The following is an 18,180-nucleotide window of genomic DNA, read 5'->3' as shown; positions in this document are numbered from 1 at the left end:
TCTCAAAAGGAAACAGTGCTCAAAGACGCGCTCGACAAAAAGCAAGGGCTCAAAGGCGCACTCACCAAGAGGCGAGGGCTCAAAAGCGCGCTCGAAAAGAGATGAGGGCTAAAAGGCTTCCTTGAAAGGATGCGAGGGCTCAAAGGCTCACTCGAAAGGAAGCCAGCGCTCAAAGCTGCACTCGAAAGGGAGCGAGGCTCAAAGGCGCGCTCAACACGAGGCTAGGGCAGAAATGCGCTCTCTAAAGAACATGAGGGCTCAAAGGCGCGCTCAACACGAGGAAACGAGGGCTCAAAGGTGATCTCCAAAACGAAGCGAGGGCTCAAAAGCGCGCTAGACACAAAGCGAGGGCTCAAAGGCGGGCTCGAAAGGAAGCGAGGGCTCAAAGGCGCGCTTGAAAGGAAGCGACAGCTCCAACACGCGCTCGACAAGAAACGAGGGCTGAAAGGCATGCTCGACAAAAGGCGAGGGCTCAAAGGCCCGCTCGACAAGAGACGGGGGCTGAAAATCGATCTCTTAATGACACGAGGGCTCAAAAGCGCTCTCGAAAGGAAGCTAGCGCTCAAAGGTGCGCACGAAAGGAAGGGAGGGCTCACAAGCGCGCTGCACAAGAAGCGAGGGCTCAAAGGGGTGCTCGCCACGAACTGAGGGCTCAAAGGGGCGCTCGAAAGGAAACAAGGGCTCAAAGGCACGCTCGAAAGAAAGCCAGCACTCAAAGGCACGCTCGACATGAAGCGAGGGCTCAAAGCCCCGCTCGACAAGAGACGAGGGCTGAAAAGCGATCTCTTAATGACATGAGGGCTCAAAGGCCAGCTCGACAAGAGGCGAGGGCTGAAAATCGATCTCTTAATGACACTACGGCTCAAAGGCGCTCTCGAAAGGAAGTTAGCGCTCAAAGGCGCGCTCGAAAGGAAGCGAGGGCTCAAAGGCACCCTCCAAAGGAAGCGAGGGCTCAAAGGCATGCTCGAGAACAGGCGAGGGCTCAAAAGGGCACTCAAAAAGAGGTGAGGGCTCAAAGGCTCACTCAAAAGGAAGCGAGGGCTCACACGCTCTCTCGAAAGGATGCGAGGCCTCAAAGGCGCGCTTGAAAAGAAAGTGACGGCTTAAAAGCGCGCTGCCCAAGAAGCGAGGGCTTAAAAGGGGCGCTCGAAAGGAATCGAGGGCTTAAAGGGGCGCTCGAAAGGAAGCGAGGGCTCCAAGGCGCACTCCAAAGGAAGCCACCGCTCAAAGGCATGCTCGACACAAAGCGAGGGCTTACAGGCTCGCTTGACAAGAGGCGAGGGCTGAAAAGCGATCTCTTAATGACACGAGGGCTCAAAGGCGCTCTCGAAAGCAAGCGACCGCTCAAAAGCACGGTCGAAAAGAAGCGAGGGCTCAAAGGCGCGCTCAACAAGAAGCGAGGGCTCAAAGGCATGCTTGACAACAGGCGAGGGCTCAAAAGCACACTAAAAAAGGGGTAAGGGCTCAAAGGCTCACTCCAAAGGAAGCGAGCGATCCAAGGCTAGCTCGAAAGGACGCGAGGCCTCAAAGGCGCACTTGAAAAGAAATCGACGGCTCAAAGGCGCTCTCGAAAGGAATCAAGGGCTCAGAAGCGTGCTGCACTAGAAGTGAGGGCTCAAAGGTGCTCTCGACATGAAGCGAGGGCTCAAAGGCGCGCTCGAAAAGAAGCTAGGGCACAAAGGCTTGCTCGAAAGGAAGCGAGGGCTCAAAGGCATGATCAAGAAAAGGCGACGCATGCACTGCTTCGCTTCAAAATTGCTCGAAAAGGAATCTCAAAACGAGGGCTCAGAAGCGAGGGCTCAAAGGCGTGCTCGAAAGGAAGCGAGGTCTCAAAGGCGCGCTCGAAAAGAAGCCAGGGCACAAAGGCTCGCTCGAAAGGAAGCGAGGGCTCAAAGGCATGATCGAGAAAAGGCGACGGCATAAAAGCGCACTCGAAAAGAAGCGAGGGCTTAAAAGCGCACTCGAAAGGAAGCCACCGCTCAAAAGCACGGTCGAAAAGAAGCGAGGTCTCAAAGGCGCGCTCAACAAGAAGCGAGGGCTCAAAGGCATGCTTGACAACAGGCGAGGGCTCAAAAGCGCACTCAAAAAGGGGTGAGGGCTCAAAGGCTCGCTCAAAGGAAGCGAGGGATCAAAGGCTAGCTCGAAAGGACGCGAGGCCTCAAAGGTGCGCTTGAAAAGAAATCGACGGCTCAAAGGCGCTCTCGAAAGGAATCGAGGGCTCAGAAGCGTGCTGCACTAGAAGTGAGGGCTCAAAGGTGCTCTCGACATGAAGCGAGGGCTCAAAGGCGTGCTCGAAAGGAAGCGAGGTCTCAAAGGCGCGCTCGAAAGAAGCCAGGGCACAAAGGCTCGCTCGAAAGGAAGCCAGGGCTCAAAGGCATGATCGAGAAAAGGCGACGGCATAAAAGCGCACTCGAAAAGAAGCGAGGGCTTAAAAGCGCACTCGAAAGGAAGCCACCGCTCAAAAGCACGGTCGAAAAGAAGCGAGGTCTCAAAGGCGCGCTCAACAAGAAGCGAGGGCTCAAAGGCATGCTTGACAACAGGCGAGGGCTCAAAAGCGCACTCAAAAAGGGGTGAGGGCTCAAAGGCTCGCTCCAAAAGGAAGCGAGGGATCAAAGCTCGCTCGAAAGGACGCGAGGCCTCAAAGGTGTGCTTGAAAAGAAATCGACGGCTCAAAGGCGCTCTCGAAAGGAATCGAGGGCTCAGAAGCGTGCTGCACTAGAAGTGAGGGCTCAAAGGTGCTCTCGACATGAAGCGAGGGCTCAAAGGCGCGCTCGAAAGGAAGCGAGGTCTCAAAGGCGCGCTCGAAAAGAAGCCAGGGCACAAAGGCTCGCTCGAAAGAAAGCGAGGGCTCAAAGGCATGATCGAGAAAAGGCGACGGCATAAAAGCGCACTCGAAAAGAAGCGAGGGCTTAAAAGCGCACTCGAAAGGAAGCCACCGCTCAAAAGCTCGGTCGAAAAGAAGCGAGGTCTCAAAGGCGCGCTCAACAAGAAGCGAGGGCTCAAAGGCATGCTTGACAAAAGTCGAGGGCTCAAAAGCGCACTCAAAAAGGGGTGAGGGCTCAAAGGCTCCCTCCAAAGGAAGCGAGGGATCAAAGGCTAGCTCGAAAGGACGCGAGGCCTCAAAGGTGCGCTTGAAAAGAAATCGACGGCTCAAAGGCTCTCTCGAAAGGAATCGAGGGCTCAGAAGCGTGCTGCACTAGAAGTGAGGGCTCAAAGGTGCTCTCGACATGAAGCGAGGGCTCAAAGGCGCGCTCGAAAGGAAGCGAGGTCTCAAAGGCGCGCTCGAAAAGAAGCCAGGGCACAAAGGCTCGCTCAAAAGGAAGCGAGGGCTCAAAGGCATGATCGAGAAAAGGCGACGGCATAAAAGCGCACTCGAAAAGAAGCGAGGGCTTAAAAGCGCACTCGAAAGGAAGCCACCGCTCAAAAGCACAGTAAAAAAGAAGCGAGGTCTCAAAGGCGCGCTCGACAAGAAGCGAGGGCTCAAAGGCATGCTTGACAACAGGCGAGGGCTCAAAAGCGCACTCAAAAAGGGGTGAGGGCTCAAAGGCTCACTCCAAAGGAAGCGAGGGCTCACACGCTCGCTCAAAAAAGGATGCGAGGCCTCAAAGGCGAGCTTGAAAAGAAAGTGACGGCTCAAAGGCGCCCTCGAAAGGAAGCGAGGGCTCAAAAGCACGCTGCACAAGAAGTGAGGGCTCAAAGGCGTGCTCGACACGAAAGTGAGGGAGGGCTCAAAGGGCTCAAAGGCGCTCGAAAGGAAGCGAGGGCTCAAAGGCGCACTCCAAAGGAAGCCACCGCTCAAAGGCACGCTTGACACAAAGCGCTCAAAGGGCTTACAGGCCCGCTGGACAAGAGGCGAGGGCTGAAAATTGATCTCTTAATGACACGAGGGCTTAAAGGTGCTCTTGAAAGGAAGCCAGGCTCGCTCAAAAGCACGGTCGAAAAGAAACGAGGGCTCAAGGAAGCGTGCTGCATTAGAAGTGAGGGCTCAAAGGTGCTCTCGCTCAAACATGAAGCGAGGGCTCAAAGGCGCGCTCGAAAGGAAGCGAGGGCTCAAAAGGCATGCTTGACAAAAGGGCGAGGGCTCAAAAGCGCACTCAAAAAGGGGTGAGGGCTCAAAGGCTCGCTCTCAAAGGAAGCGAGGGATCAAAGGCTAGCTTGAAAGGAGCGAGGCTCAAAGGCGCGCTTGAAAAGAAATCGATGGCTCAAAGCTGCTCTCGAAAGGAATCGCTCAAAGGGCTCAGAAAGCGTGCTGCACTAGAAGGAGGGCTTGAAAGGAAGCGAGGGCTCAAAGGCATGCTCGACAAGAAGCGAGGGCTCAAAGGCATGCTCGAGAAAAAGCGAGGGAACAAAAGCGCACTCGAAAATAGATGAAGGCTCAAAGGCACGCTCGGCACGAGGCAAGCGCTCAAAAGGCGCGCTCCAAAGGAAACGACGGCTCAAAAGTGTACTAGACACGAAGTGAGGGCTCAAAGGCAAAGCTCGAAAGGAAGCGAGGGCTCAAAGGCGTGCTCAAAAGGAAGCGATAGCTCCAAGGCGCGCTCGACAAGAAGCGAGGGCTCAAAGGCATGCTCGACAAAAGGCGAGGGCTGGATCTCGACACACGGCTCAAAGGCGCGCTCGAAAGGAAGTGCAGCTCCAAGGCGCACTGGACAAAAGGAAGCGAGGGCTCAAAGGCGCTCGACAAGAAGCGAGGGCTCAAAAGGCATGCTCGACAAAATGCGAGGGCTCAAAAGCGCACTCAAAAAGAGGTAAGGGCTCAAAGGCGTGCTCGACACGAGGCAAGGGCTCAAAGGCGCGCTCGAAAAGAGACGAGGGCTCAAAGGCTACCTCGAAAGGATGCGAGGGCTCAAAGGCTCACTCGAAAGGACACGGGGGTTCAAAGGAGCGCTCGAAAAGGAAGACGAGGGCTCATAGTTGTGCTCGAAAGGAAGCGAGGGCTCAAAGGCTCCTCAAATCGAAGCGTAGGCTCAAAGGCTCACTCAAAAGGAAGCGAGGGCTCAAAGGTTCGCTCGAAAGGAAGCGAGGGCTCAAAGGCGTGCTTGAAAAGAAAGCGATGGCTCAAAGGCGCGCTTGAAAAGGAAGCAAGGGCTCAAAGGCACGCTCGAAAGGAAACGAGGGCTCAAAAGCGCGCTCAACAAAAAGGGAGGGCTCAAAAGCAAGCTAAAAAAAAGGCGAGGGCTCAAAAGCGCACTCGAAAAGTGGTGAGGGCTAAAAGCCGCACTCGGCACAAGGCAAGTGCTCAAAGGCACGCTCGAAAAGAGACGAGGGCTCAAAGGCTCCCTCGAAAGGATGCAAGGGCTCAAAGGCTTACTCGAAAGGACACGGGGGTTCATAGGCGCGCTCGAAAAGGAAGATGAGGGCTCAAAGGCGCCCTCGTTAGGGACGCAATGGCTAAAAGGCACGCTCGAGAGGAAGCGAGGGCTCAAAGGCGCGCTCGATAAGAGGCAAGGGCTGAAAAGTGATCTCTTAATGACATGAGGGATCAAAGGCGCTCTCGAAAGGAAGCCAGCGCTCAAAGGCATGCTCGACAATAAGCGAGGGCTCAAAGGCTCGCTCAAAAGGAAGCGAGGTCTCAAAGGCTCGCTCAAAAGGAAGCGAGGGCTCAAAGGCTCACTCGAAAGGACGCGAGGGTTCAAAGGCACGCTAAAAAAGGAAGCAAGGGCTCAAAGGCGCTCTCGAAAGGACACAAGGGCTCAAAGGCGCGCTTGAAATGAAAGTGAGGGCTCGAAGGTGCTCTCGAAAGGAAGCGAGGGCTCAAAAGCACGCTTGACAAGATGCGAGGGCTCAAAGGTGCGCTCGACAAGAAGCGAGGGCTCAAAGGCACGCTCGAGAAGGAATCGAGGGCTCAAAAGCGCGCTCGACATGAGATCAGGGGTTGAAGATGCTCTCGAAAAGGGAGGTAGACTTAGGAAATCACTACTATGGAAATGGAAAATGAAAGGTGATGGAAAAATATAGAGATTTTTAAAGTGGCCTAATTCTTATAGGCGGCCTGCCCAACAATTTTAATCTTGGTCATTTCAAGGTAGCCTTCCATTTGATAGATCCCGATAGAAATTTCTCATTTGAAATTTGCAAAACTCATTATCCAAAGTCTCAAAGTTTAGATGATATGCATGTATCTTTACCTGATTTGAAATATAGGATCCCATTTCTTCTTAATCTTCTTGTTGTTTGATTGATGAGGACTTGCTACATCTAATTTGGGTCATCTTTGTCGTTTGACTTCAAGCCCACTCGAGTTGGCACATGTAAGTTTATTTCCATATTTGTTTACACAACTCAGCCTTTGTGGTGCCTATCGTGACCCACTTGCTAGCTAAAGATTTTATGTCTCATCAAATAATTTGAGAGGATCACTCATTACTCGTTTCACTACTAAAAACATTTGGTGTCACTTGCTAAAAGGATCAAGTCGTCTTTTGTAAACCAAAATGCCCTCTTATCTTGTTGAAGGAAATGTTCCTCTCTTTTTCTAGAAGAGATAGATTTTCCTTAAACACAATGTTGCCCCCTTGTACTGGTCATTGCCCCCCAAGTGTGCTTTGTTAGCGACTTAGACAAATAATAGTTTTAAGAGGTCATTCTCTCATTTTTCTCCTTTTCAGTTTGGTGAAGGAATATGGGTCTAGAATGAATCTTGAAATCTTGATCTTACATTTTAAAAACAAAAATTATTTCGATGTGAGTTTAAAACAATTTGCTTTTGAAATCTTACAACTCCTTGGTTATTTTCTTTCTTGGAAAAGAGATTATTTGCTCTTCTGTTCGGCAATGAGTTCTTTGGTGAAAATACATCATGAGATGACCTTTTGTTTTTATAGGTTCTCAAAGTGAAGAGCTCGAGAAAAAACTTGAGGTTTTGTTTAAGAAAAACTTGTCTCTTTTCTAACATTAATTTTTATCAACATGAATAATAATGAGTAGTTTGTTCTTGATGTCATGAATTTTTTTAAAAAGTATTCTTTGCATTTTGAGAGCATTGTCTATTGTTCTAGGTTGCTTGCTTGCTTGATTATAAAGGACTTCTACAGGCACGTGACATAAGCTGTGGTTTTTGGCTATGAAAAAAATGATTCATAAGGATCAAAGAGTGTTTTAGGGTTTCAAAAACTAAGGATCACTATCAATAGTTTGACTCTTGCCCCCTAGTGTAAGGTGTGATCCTAATTAGGATTTTTTTTTCATAAAAGAAAAATTATTCAAACTCAAGAAAAGATCTCAAGGGATGCACTTATTTCAGAACATGAAAGGAATATCAAAGATGGCCTTATGCAATTTCAAGTGCAAGTAGTTAAGATCAATAAACTTTGACCTCATCTAGTATGATGATTTGGTCTTTGCAAAGATGCATTTCATGAATCATAAGCAACGAGTTCACTACATGCCATTATTCATACAGTTAAAAACACTTCATCTTGTGCAGCTACCTCACTTCATCTTCGAGCGTATTCTCTTATGGACTCCTTGTTGTTCTTCTTCATAGCTTGCACGCTTAACCGATCGGGGCCCACGTCTATATTGAACTTTTATTGCCTCATAAAGGCATCAACTAAATCTTTCTATTTTTTAACCTTAGTATTATCCAACCGTATATACCAAGTGAGGGCAGAGACACTTAAGTTGTTTTGAAGTAAATGAATCAACAATTTCTCATCATCAACAACCTCAGCTATTTTGTTGTAGTATGCCTTGAGATGAGTTACAAGGCATTAGTTTCCTGTATATTTAATGAATACTGGCACCCTAAACTTCTTAGGAATGACTACATTAGATACCAAACACATATTGACATCTTTCATCAGGTCACACAAATGGTTTCCCTCAAATGCCCTTATCCTCTCTTATAGGGCAATGCTTTTTTCCAAACCCTCTTCTTTCACCATCTTGTCCTTTTGAGATTCTTTCTTTGTAGAATCAATGGTGGATGAAATTCTCGCGGGGTATACTGGCTGGAAATGCATAGCTTGTTGAAATTAAGATGACACCCTATTTGCCCCTAGATTTTATGGATCAAAATGAGTTACATGCATATCTTAAGCTTGAGCTATAAGTGTTGCTTTTTTGGATTTATCTCTCAATGCCTACTCGAGTTGACTAGTAAGCCTTGCAACTTCTTCTTTAGATTGTCCACCTCTTTTTTATGTTAGGCTTCCAACTAGGTTCTTTCTTCATTTTTCATTTGTCTTTTCTCGAACTAGTGTTATAGATCGGTTTCAATGGGGAACCTATATTTCAACCTGCTAAATGTAAATCATGCAATTTATGCAAAAATATTGATTAAAAAAATACGTATGAAATGCAAACTTGCCCTTCACAAGGTGACAACCTAGTAGGAAGATCCTAATTGTTGAGTGCATCAAGGGATTTGTCATTATCTAGTTTTAAAGGGTCTCTTACATGCTTAGTGATCATCATTGAAAGGTCGATATGAGGCTTACAAGTAGTGTGAAGATAGAGGCCCTAAGTAATATTAGTTTGGCATATCAACCACTTCCAAGTAAACAATCAAGCGAGAGTTAGATAGTTTCATGAGTCTTAACCAGGCTAAAGCCATTGGGGTACCGTTACTCCCCCACTTATCCTAGGTTGTAAAGTGTGTGCTCTCAAAGTGATGTATGACAACATAAACAAGGATGCATGCTAAAGCAGTAAATGTAGAAAAAGTAAACAAATAAACACAACAAATAAAATAGCAATAATAAGACAAAAGACAAAGCTTAATCTTAAGGTCCCAAGTGGAGTCATCATTCTGTCACACCCGAACATAACAACGGCCTTAAAATTTTTCTCGATTATGAAAAAAGAACAAATATCTGGCATCTTGTTCTTTTAGGGGAAAAGGTCTTATTTAAGGAGTCGCCACCTAGTATTATAATCACTAGGAACCCTACCTGGTCAACAGAGATTATATGGTTCAGAACGGGTTACGTAAAAGAAAAGATATTATCACCCATTAAATGTACTGCCTGAGGCAAACTGCATTGCTGGTTTTGTCTTAAATTGCTAAACATTTATTAGTTTATACTATGATAATTTGCTTATAATATTCCTGACTTTAGCGTTAGTAAATATTCAACTACAGATAATTTCAACTTTAACATTGGTAAATATTACGTAGCTATAAAATAAATTTAGATCAATATTGTTTTTTTGACTCTAACGCTAGTGAATAAAAAAATAAAATAAATTTATTTTATTACGCATTCACATATTTTTTTATTTTTTCTAGAAAAATAAAATAAAATACAATGAATAAAAATAATATAAATTTAAACTAATATTTTTATTCCTGACTCTGACATCAGTGAATAAACCAATAAATTATATTATTTTTATTCATGCATAAACATATTTTTAATTTTTCTATTCTTCTATTTTTTTTCTTTTTTCTATTTATTATTACTTTTTTGGGCTAAGCCCAACTGAGCCTACATGGGCTGAGCTGGACCCAACCAACCTAGCTCAGTCACTAGCCCAAGCCAGTGACTCGGTTGGGCAAAGGCATGCACCACGCATGTACAAGAGCTAATTAAATTCAAGCTGCATAGTGACTTTGTAATGAAAAATGGAAAAGAAGGGAATGAAAACAAACTTACCTGATCTGCAGATGTTACTGGAGGCGATGAAGACAATGGGGATGTTGATGTTGGTCTCTGTTTCTCCTGCTTGTGTTTTCCTTTTGTTTCCCCTGTCTTTATGTTTTGAATTTCTTCCTTCGCTTTCAACTTTGCTCATCACCCCGGTTATTGAGATGAAGCGACGAAGACAATGATGAAATGCTGGTTCTTTCCTGTGAATTTTTTTTGTTTCAACTCCTGTTTTCTCCAGTTTATTCCCTTTTCCAGCTCTTCCTTCTGTTCCTTTTTTTTTTTCTAGTCACTCTTTAAATATGGTGTCCATCCCCTGTTTTTCTTCGTCTTTTTCTCTTTTTTTTTTTTATTTGTATGTTATGCTTGAATTCTGGGACTAAACCAAAGCTGGGTTTAGCTATTTGTTTTCTTCCTTTTGTTCACTCTGCTCCTAGTTTTTTTGCTTTTGTTCTCTGGTTCTACGGTTCCTTTCCTTTCCTGGGTTTCTTTTGCCTTTTTTCCTACTCCTTTTTTTTCATCTCTCTTGGTTCCTTTTCCCTAGTTTTTCTTCCTCTCTTGCGCTCTCTCATCTTCTTTGGCTGTATAGCTAGAGAATGCCAAGCATTTGAAACAACTTCCATCCTTTACTCTAGCAACGACTTACGAGGAGGAAGATGAAGAAGGCGATTAACAAATTCTAGAAACGACACCGTTTGTGTGATGGGAAGAGCCATTTTCAATCTGGTCACTGAAGTTCTAAAATCGTGTAATCAAGTCCTTGGGTAAATTGTAATTAGACCGCCATATTTTCGTGCCTTTTACAAGCTAGTCATTGAACTTTAATCTGCTGTAATTTTGCCCCCAATTAGCCCCAAACTTTGTTATTTCTTCAATTAAGTCCCTGATTTCATTAATTAAATTAATTCCAGGCTCAATTAAGTCTAAAAACTTTTCAATTCTCCAATTAAACCATTATTTTGATTAATTAAATTAATTCCAAAGTTTAATTAAATCCCAAAACTTCTAATCATGTTACCCTTAACCCAAAATTTAATTTATTTTTTATTTTTTTTTCATCATCATTTTTTTATTATCATTTTTCAGTAAATAAAATAATAGTAATAATAATAATAAAATAAAATAAAATAGTCAAAAATTGAGTTATGGCAATATTTATGCAAATTACTATGCAATTTCATTTCAGCAACGTAACCCTTAGTTGATACTTGGGTGTTCCCTTTATATAGTCACTTAAGTTAATAGAAAGATGAAAAGATTTTTTTCCTTTGGGTTGTATATAATAATACTCCTAAATTGTATGTCTAATGTTATATAGTGTTATTTTTGTTAAAACTGCAAGTAGTAAATTAAAATTTAAAATCTTTATTATGCTAATGTATGAATGCAATTATGATTATTAATTAATGGTTACCTCTTAAATTCTAGGATTCTTCTCATTTTTATAACTTGATAATTGTGTGAATTTTATCTGAAAAAGTCTATAGTTTGAGACTTGGAATGATTGGATTGAGTATGAACAATGAATGCAGGATGTGTACAAATGATTTGTCGATAACTTGGGACCTTTCGGCTTAGGGAAAACTTTGTCGAAATTTTGGTAGAAATTTAAATAAAACTGCATGAGTTCAATAAAGAAAAAAAAAATTACCATGTTTCTTTTTTTAAGGTTGATGCATTGGTTTCGGTATGGGGGATGTTACATTTTGGTATCAGAGCAAGGTTAGGGTTCAGGATATTGAAATGAAAACCTTATGATTGTTGAATTATTTCAGGATGGTACAAACAAGGAAAGGTGTGGCTACTAATCCCTCTTTAGTGAGGGGGAGCAATCAGGAAACTGGATTTGCTGATAGGCAGCGGGAGGACCCTTTAGAGAACATTGCTTCACATGTACCACTAGCATCTCATCAGCCAAATGTTGAGGGGGCATCTAGACTCAAGGTTGTGGTTCGTTCTATTCAAGCTGGGGATTGACCACCTGAGAGAGTTGAACCGCAAGAATAAGGAGCAGCACTAGCAGTAGCCCCTACTCCTGTTATGGACCCCGTCTTAATTGCCCAGATAGTTAGAGTCGTGATGGAGTCTATGCCTAATATAATAGCTCTAATAGCCCTAGTAGCACAGCAGTTTCTATACCAATGACAACTCTAGCTGTCTCTATTGCTATTGATTCTGATAGTGTAATTGCTCTAGTACAGACTGTAAAGAGTATAAGAAAGTTGGGATATGAGCCCTTTTTGGGCGAATAGGATGTAGAGATTGTAGGTAGATGGATGTGAAGAGTAGAGAACACTATGACTCAAATGAAAGTGCCCGAGGATTGGCGGGTGAATTGTGCTACACAGTTGTTGATGGATATAGCCTAGTCATAGTGGGAGGTGATACAATCCAAGAGAGATACTGGGACATGGACTTGGAGTTAATTCAAGAGACAATTTGAGATGCAATTTTTCTCTTCTTATTAGTGAAAACAGGAGTTTCTAGCGTTGAAACAAGAGGACATGTCAATACTAGAGTATGAGAGGAGGTTCCATGATTTCTCCCTGTTTGCTTCACAGTTCATCGCTACTGAACAACATAATGGATTACGTTAAGAGCTGAGACAATGATTGATTGTTTTACAATTTGAGTCTGCTACGTATAACTTATAGAGACAACTCAGGCTTTAGAAGCATCTATAATAAAGGGCCGCCAGGGTCAAACACTATTGGGTAAGAGGAAGGATGTTAATGTTTCCTCGAGTAGATCTCTTTATTTTAAAAAGGGCAAGCCTCAATTCAGTCATTTCAAGAAAAAAGAAGGGATATCAGTTGAGATTGTTCAAAGTTCTAGTATTGGACCTACTGGGGGGACAATAGGGCAGTAGGAGTGGATCCGAATCGATTAGAGGATGTAATAGCAGAACCACCCATCCCAAAAATCAGAATAATTTTTAGAAGCACTTATAAATTTGAAAGTAGCTAGAGCATCGATTCTTGAAACGGAAGAGTTCGATAGTAGTGCAAATATTCAAGCTCAAATTCATTCCATATTGGTAAAAAAGAACATATAAAAAAAAAATGGAAAAAGTCGAAGTTTAATTGATCGGAAGACGGATAGATGCAATTGTTGGATGCCCCATTAACGTACACTCACTCAAACATCCAAAACCGCATTACTTAATCACTAGAAAATGACAGGTTACCCACCTCGGGAAGCAACTCGGTGTCAATAGAATGCAGATCTAAGAGCCCAGGACTGAACTCATTTGGTGAGTCCTCCCCATTCTTCCTCTGGCTCGAAGCTCTTGAACTAACAGGAGGTATTGTTGGCTCCGAATAAAACTCATTTCCCCTACTAAAACTGCTTTGCGCATTCCCATACATTCTCAATGCCTGCCCTCCTCCTCCACCACCATAGAGATTATAGTCCTCCATCCAGTTCCACCATTGTTGAGACACAGCAGCACCCAATAAAGGAAAATCACCAATTTGTTAAAAAATAAGGAGATTTTGAAAAAAAGAAAAAGAAAAAAGAAGTTCTGTTCAGTTTTACTCATGTTCTCTTTACTTCACTTGCATTATCAAGGGAATCAAAAGAACCAGATCTGTATTTTCCATTCCATCAAACACCCATTATAGTCAACTCCCGATCTAAAGCAAATCCTTCAGAAACCAATAACATTTCACAAAACACTCCAAGATTCAAAATTTGTACTAGCCCCGTTGTTTCATGAGGAAGCAAACAAAGAAAGTAGACTCGAAGCAAACAAAGAAAGTAGACTCAAAGCAAAATAGGAAAAGTATAAAAAGAAGAAGAAGAAATTAAAAGATCAGGGGAAAGGAATAATACAAGAGGAGGAATTAAAGAAGAGGAAGAGGAGGAGGAAGAGTTGTTATTTTGAAGGTGCTGAAGACCAGCAGATTGAAGCCATCTCCCATTTTCCTGAAACATTCCGTTCCGTTGCTTGTAGCAACGGAGCCCAATTAGAAGCTCTTTAATGGTTTAATTAATATAGTCTATAGACTACGTCCTTCTAGTATTATCTTTACTAACTCTATGGTTAATTAAAGCCATTAGCGACCATCCTGCAGGCTGATGCTATATAAATATTGATATATACTGGCCTAACTACATCAATCAATACATATGGTTAATTAAATTCACCGCGGGCCGGATAATTTTTTTAAAAAATATAAAACATATTAAGAGCATGCTGAATTTTTTAATTATATTATTAAACTTTACTTAATGAATTAATCTTGAAATTTTATAACCTAATTCAAGTTTTAAGCTAAATCACGGTGGAGTTGGACCAAATTAAATTGATTGATTTTATGGATTAAAATATAATTTTGATAACTGGTAAAAATATAAATTAACTTTTAACAAAACTTCAAGATGATAACTTTTTTCACAAAAATTATTGAGATAATGACAAATTAGATCTATCTTAGTCCCCAAGCAAACCGTGTCATTGACTCCAATGACTTTAATAATTTGTTTTTTTATAAATTTTTTTTTTAATTATATGATAAAAATATATGGTCACAAAATTGAACGATAACCTAAAAATAAAAAATTATTTGAGATAGTAATAACCCTAAAAAAAGCAAAAAACAAATAAACCATGTAGTTTTTTTTCTCAATCAATTCAATATTAGAGTATAAAATCAAGAAAAAACTATTATAAACAATTAACTAACCAAAAACCATAAAAGCATATCTGGTCAGTAGGTAACCTCATTAAGCCTATGAACCGGGTAATCTAGGCTAGCACGCCAAATCTGTGAACCGAGTTATGAACTCCAATAGGACTATAATTTTTTTTTTCAAAACTATTTTTTATTTAACTACATGATAAAAAAATATATATGATCGCGAAATAAAACACTAACCTAATACAGAGATGTTGTAAGAAAATAAGCAACAAATGAAGATCAAAATATTAAACATCGCAACACGAGTAATTAACCTTGTTGTTTTTAATGAATTTTATCTATCAAAATAAATTTATAATAGAAAAACACATAAAATTTATAATAGAAACCGACACATACATAAGATTTATTGAATAAAAACAAAAACAAAATACAAGACTACACATATAAAAAATCTTATAAAAAAATCAATATTTAAAAAAAATTAATCTATATAAATTTTTTTTTGAAAAAACATCACAAATGAATCATACCTATCTCTTTAAAAACTAAACACACTCAATATCATTAAAAAATCTTTAGCAATGCCTAGCCCGATTTTTTTTTTATTCTTATTATTTTTTAAATAATGCACTACTTGAAATTTTTTCAAATAAATTCAAATAAAAATACATGACTAAATTACCCTTTAAAGAGAGTTTTTAAATTACAATTTGGGAGATCTTTAGATTTTTGCTTTTTAAAGCATAATAAAATGACTAAATTACCCTTAAAACAAGATTTTTTTAACATGCATCTAGGGGCTTTTTTGTATTTTCACGCTGGTCTTTTAGTTACAATTAAGTTGACTAAAGGGAGATTTAGCATTTTAATAATGTATAAAATATTATTTACAAACCTAAAATGGTTGGTGCGACCAACGCACATGCCACCGCAAGGGATATGCCAATGCCATTCGAGCAATGCGTGAGGCTTCTCTCGGAAGCTAAACATTGACTTCTGTTGTGGTGTTGAGAACAACACAATCAAAGAGGTGGCTTCGCCAGACTATTTTTCTTCTTCTCCCTATTTTCTCTCTTCTCACCTTGTGTTTTGCGCCTACTATTCCAAAAATTAAATGTGTTATGTCAGTTTGTATCGATTTTGATCATTATTCTTTTGATTGTTATTTTCTTTGCTTTTAATGATTTTTGAAGTAGATTTTGTTTTTCAATTTTGTCTTTGAACATTTGATTTCATTTAATTTTTATATCCAATTTGGTCAGTTTTTTATTGCATTTTTTTCTTGATTTTTTTTTCAATTTCATCCCTCATTATTTTATTTTATTTTATTTTTATAACAAATTTGGTCCTTTTTATTTTAATTTATATATATTTTTTAATTTTTTTTTCTTGATTGATTTTTTTTTTCAATTTCACCCCTCATTGTTTGGATGATTGAGAATTTTGCTTCTTAACATTTTCGTGTTTGCCTTCTATAGGGTAATCCTGGTTTCATGAACTAGGTAATGAGTTTTGAAGATTAGCTTGATTTAACTTTAATTTTTTTAGGTTATTTTTTAAGTTTATTTTTTTTTTTCAATTTTATCCTTTGACATTAGGTTATTGGGTTTTGAGTTTCTTGATTTTTTATGCTTTTCTTTCTATGGACTTATCCCAATCTCATGTCCTGAGTCGAGGGTTAGTAGAGTTATCCGAGTTAACTCGGGTTTTTTTTTTATGTTGTTTTAATGATTTTTTTTTAGTTACACCTTTCGTTATTTAGTTTACTTGAGAGATAACCTCCATTGTTTTATTAAATTTATTTTGTACGAGGTTAACCTTGTTTCATGACCATGTCATAAATTTAACAAGCTAACTCAAATTTCATTTTTTTATCTTTTTTTCCCCAGTTCATCCTATATTTTATTTGCTAGTAATTTAGCTTCAATGTTTTTTTACTTTCCTCTTGATGATGTTATCCTCTTCTGATCTGAGTTTTTGCTTTGTTATTGAATAAGATTGCTTAGATATTTTAAAAATATTTAGAAAGTATCTTTTTATATTATTGAAAAGTATCCATTTTTTTATCCGTCATTGTCATTTTCTTTGTTGGATTTTTTTTATAATCATAATATTAAATTAATCAAACTTATTAAGTCCATTAGAATCAATGATCCAGGTCTCCCATTTTTCTTGCTCCTTTAAAAACACTATAATCATTTCATCTTTCAATATTTGATTGATTGAGAATTGAATTTATAATTTTTCTAAATAGGTGTCTCTAGGTCTAATGAAATGGGTCATGGATTTAAAAAGTTAACATGATTTTTTTAAAAGATCTTTATAATTCTTTTTATTTTTTTATTTGGTTATTCTAATTTCATGATTTAGGCCACGCCTTTAGTAATATATCTTTGGTTGGCTTAACCCTGATTACCATGGTTATAGATCTATCATTTGAGATACATCATTTGTTCTATTTTGAAAAATAATCCCAGGTTTGGCAGAATATTTCTGGTTGGCTCAACCCTAATTACTATGGTTATAGGTTTGTCATACCAACTCAAGCTAACCACAATTGATTTTTTATTTCTTTTTTTACTTTATTTATTCTTTTTGTGTTTAGTGGGTTGTGTATTAAGATACATCATTTATTCTTTCTCGAAAAATTTTTTTGTCGGTATATAACCCAAATCCCATATGTGTTTTCATGTTAGTGGCAGGTTAACATTATTTCGTAAAAGCAATCAATCAGTCCATGTAGAAAAATGGCACTTGGGGGCGGGTGGCTCTGGTCCTTCAAAGTTTGAAAAGTGTTTAAAATCTCCCTATACTTGGCAAGAATCTAAAGATACTTTTACGAAATGGCCTCCCAAAATCAAAATTAAACATTTTGACCCCCCCCCCCACACACACTTTACCAAGTTTAAATTTGTCCATGGGAAAATTTACTGAAAGGAAATTTATTGATCAATAAATATTTTCTTTGATATTTACTTGATTCTAAAAAGGAATTGGATTTAACTGATCAATAAATTATTCATTTCCTTTTGATGGCCACTTAATCTCAAGAAATAGTGACAAGAAACATGTGAAGAGAATTTTCTAGGTCTCCAAGTCGGTTAAGGATGTCCTTGAGTTAAAGTTTCGTGTTGGCCAGCAACTTAAGATAGCATCTATCGGCCTGAAGATGTTTGTAAGTATATCTTCATGCTATTTTGGCAGTATTGTTTTCTTTACATTGTTTTTCCTTTCGAAGGTCGCAGCCTCAGCCTTGGCATTTCCGCCATTCCCTCTCTTTTTTTTTTTTTTCATTAACGTGGGTGTCCGGGCCAGCTTGTGCGCATTTCGACTAATTCCACGAGCCCTGAAGTTAACGACCATGTAAGACTCCAGTGACTATCATATGAGCAACCTAGGGTTTGAACCTTAGACCACAGAAAAAGCAAACCTCTTGGTCTCAAGCTTTTACCACTGGACCACCACCTATGGTTCATTCCCTCTCTTCCTCTGGCCTGTTAGTGCTGTCTCATGTTGATTGACCGGCTCCAAAGTTTCTTTCTTACAAGACCCCAACCCTGTGCCCTGACCTACATTGATAGAGAGCAGTTCTTCTATATGTTTCTTTTCACCCAAAAAAGGTGGTTGCCTAGGTTGATTTAACAGAGAATTGTTCGTTTCTTAATTGCTTACACTTTTTCCTCCGTTTTTTTTTTTTTGAAGGAGCGACAAACTTCAAGAGAAGGTACCTCTACAAGGGCGGAGCCAGGAATTTTTTTTGTCCTGGGCTATTAAATAAATATATAAATATCTTTTAAGATTGATTATTAACTAATGTATATGAATTTTTAAAATTAATAATAAAATTTTAATTCAAATACACTATTCAAAATATTAAAAAATAAATTTAAAAGTACATAAAATTAAAGCGAAAGTAAAAATAAACTCACTATTAAAGTTACATC

This window comes from Populus alba, chromosome 1 (assembly GCF_005239225.2).
Source record: "Populus alba chromosome 1, ASM523922v2, whole genome shotgun sequence".
Taxonomy (NCBI): Eukaryota; Viridiplantae; Streptophyta; class Magnoliopsida; order Malpighiales; family Salicaceae; genus Populus; species Populus alba.
This window is presented reverse-complemented; position numbering follows the sequence as displayed.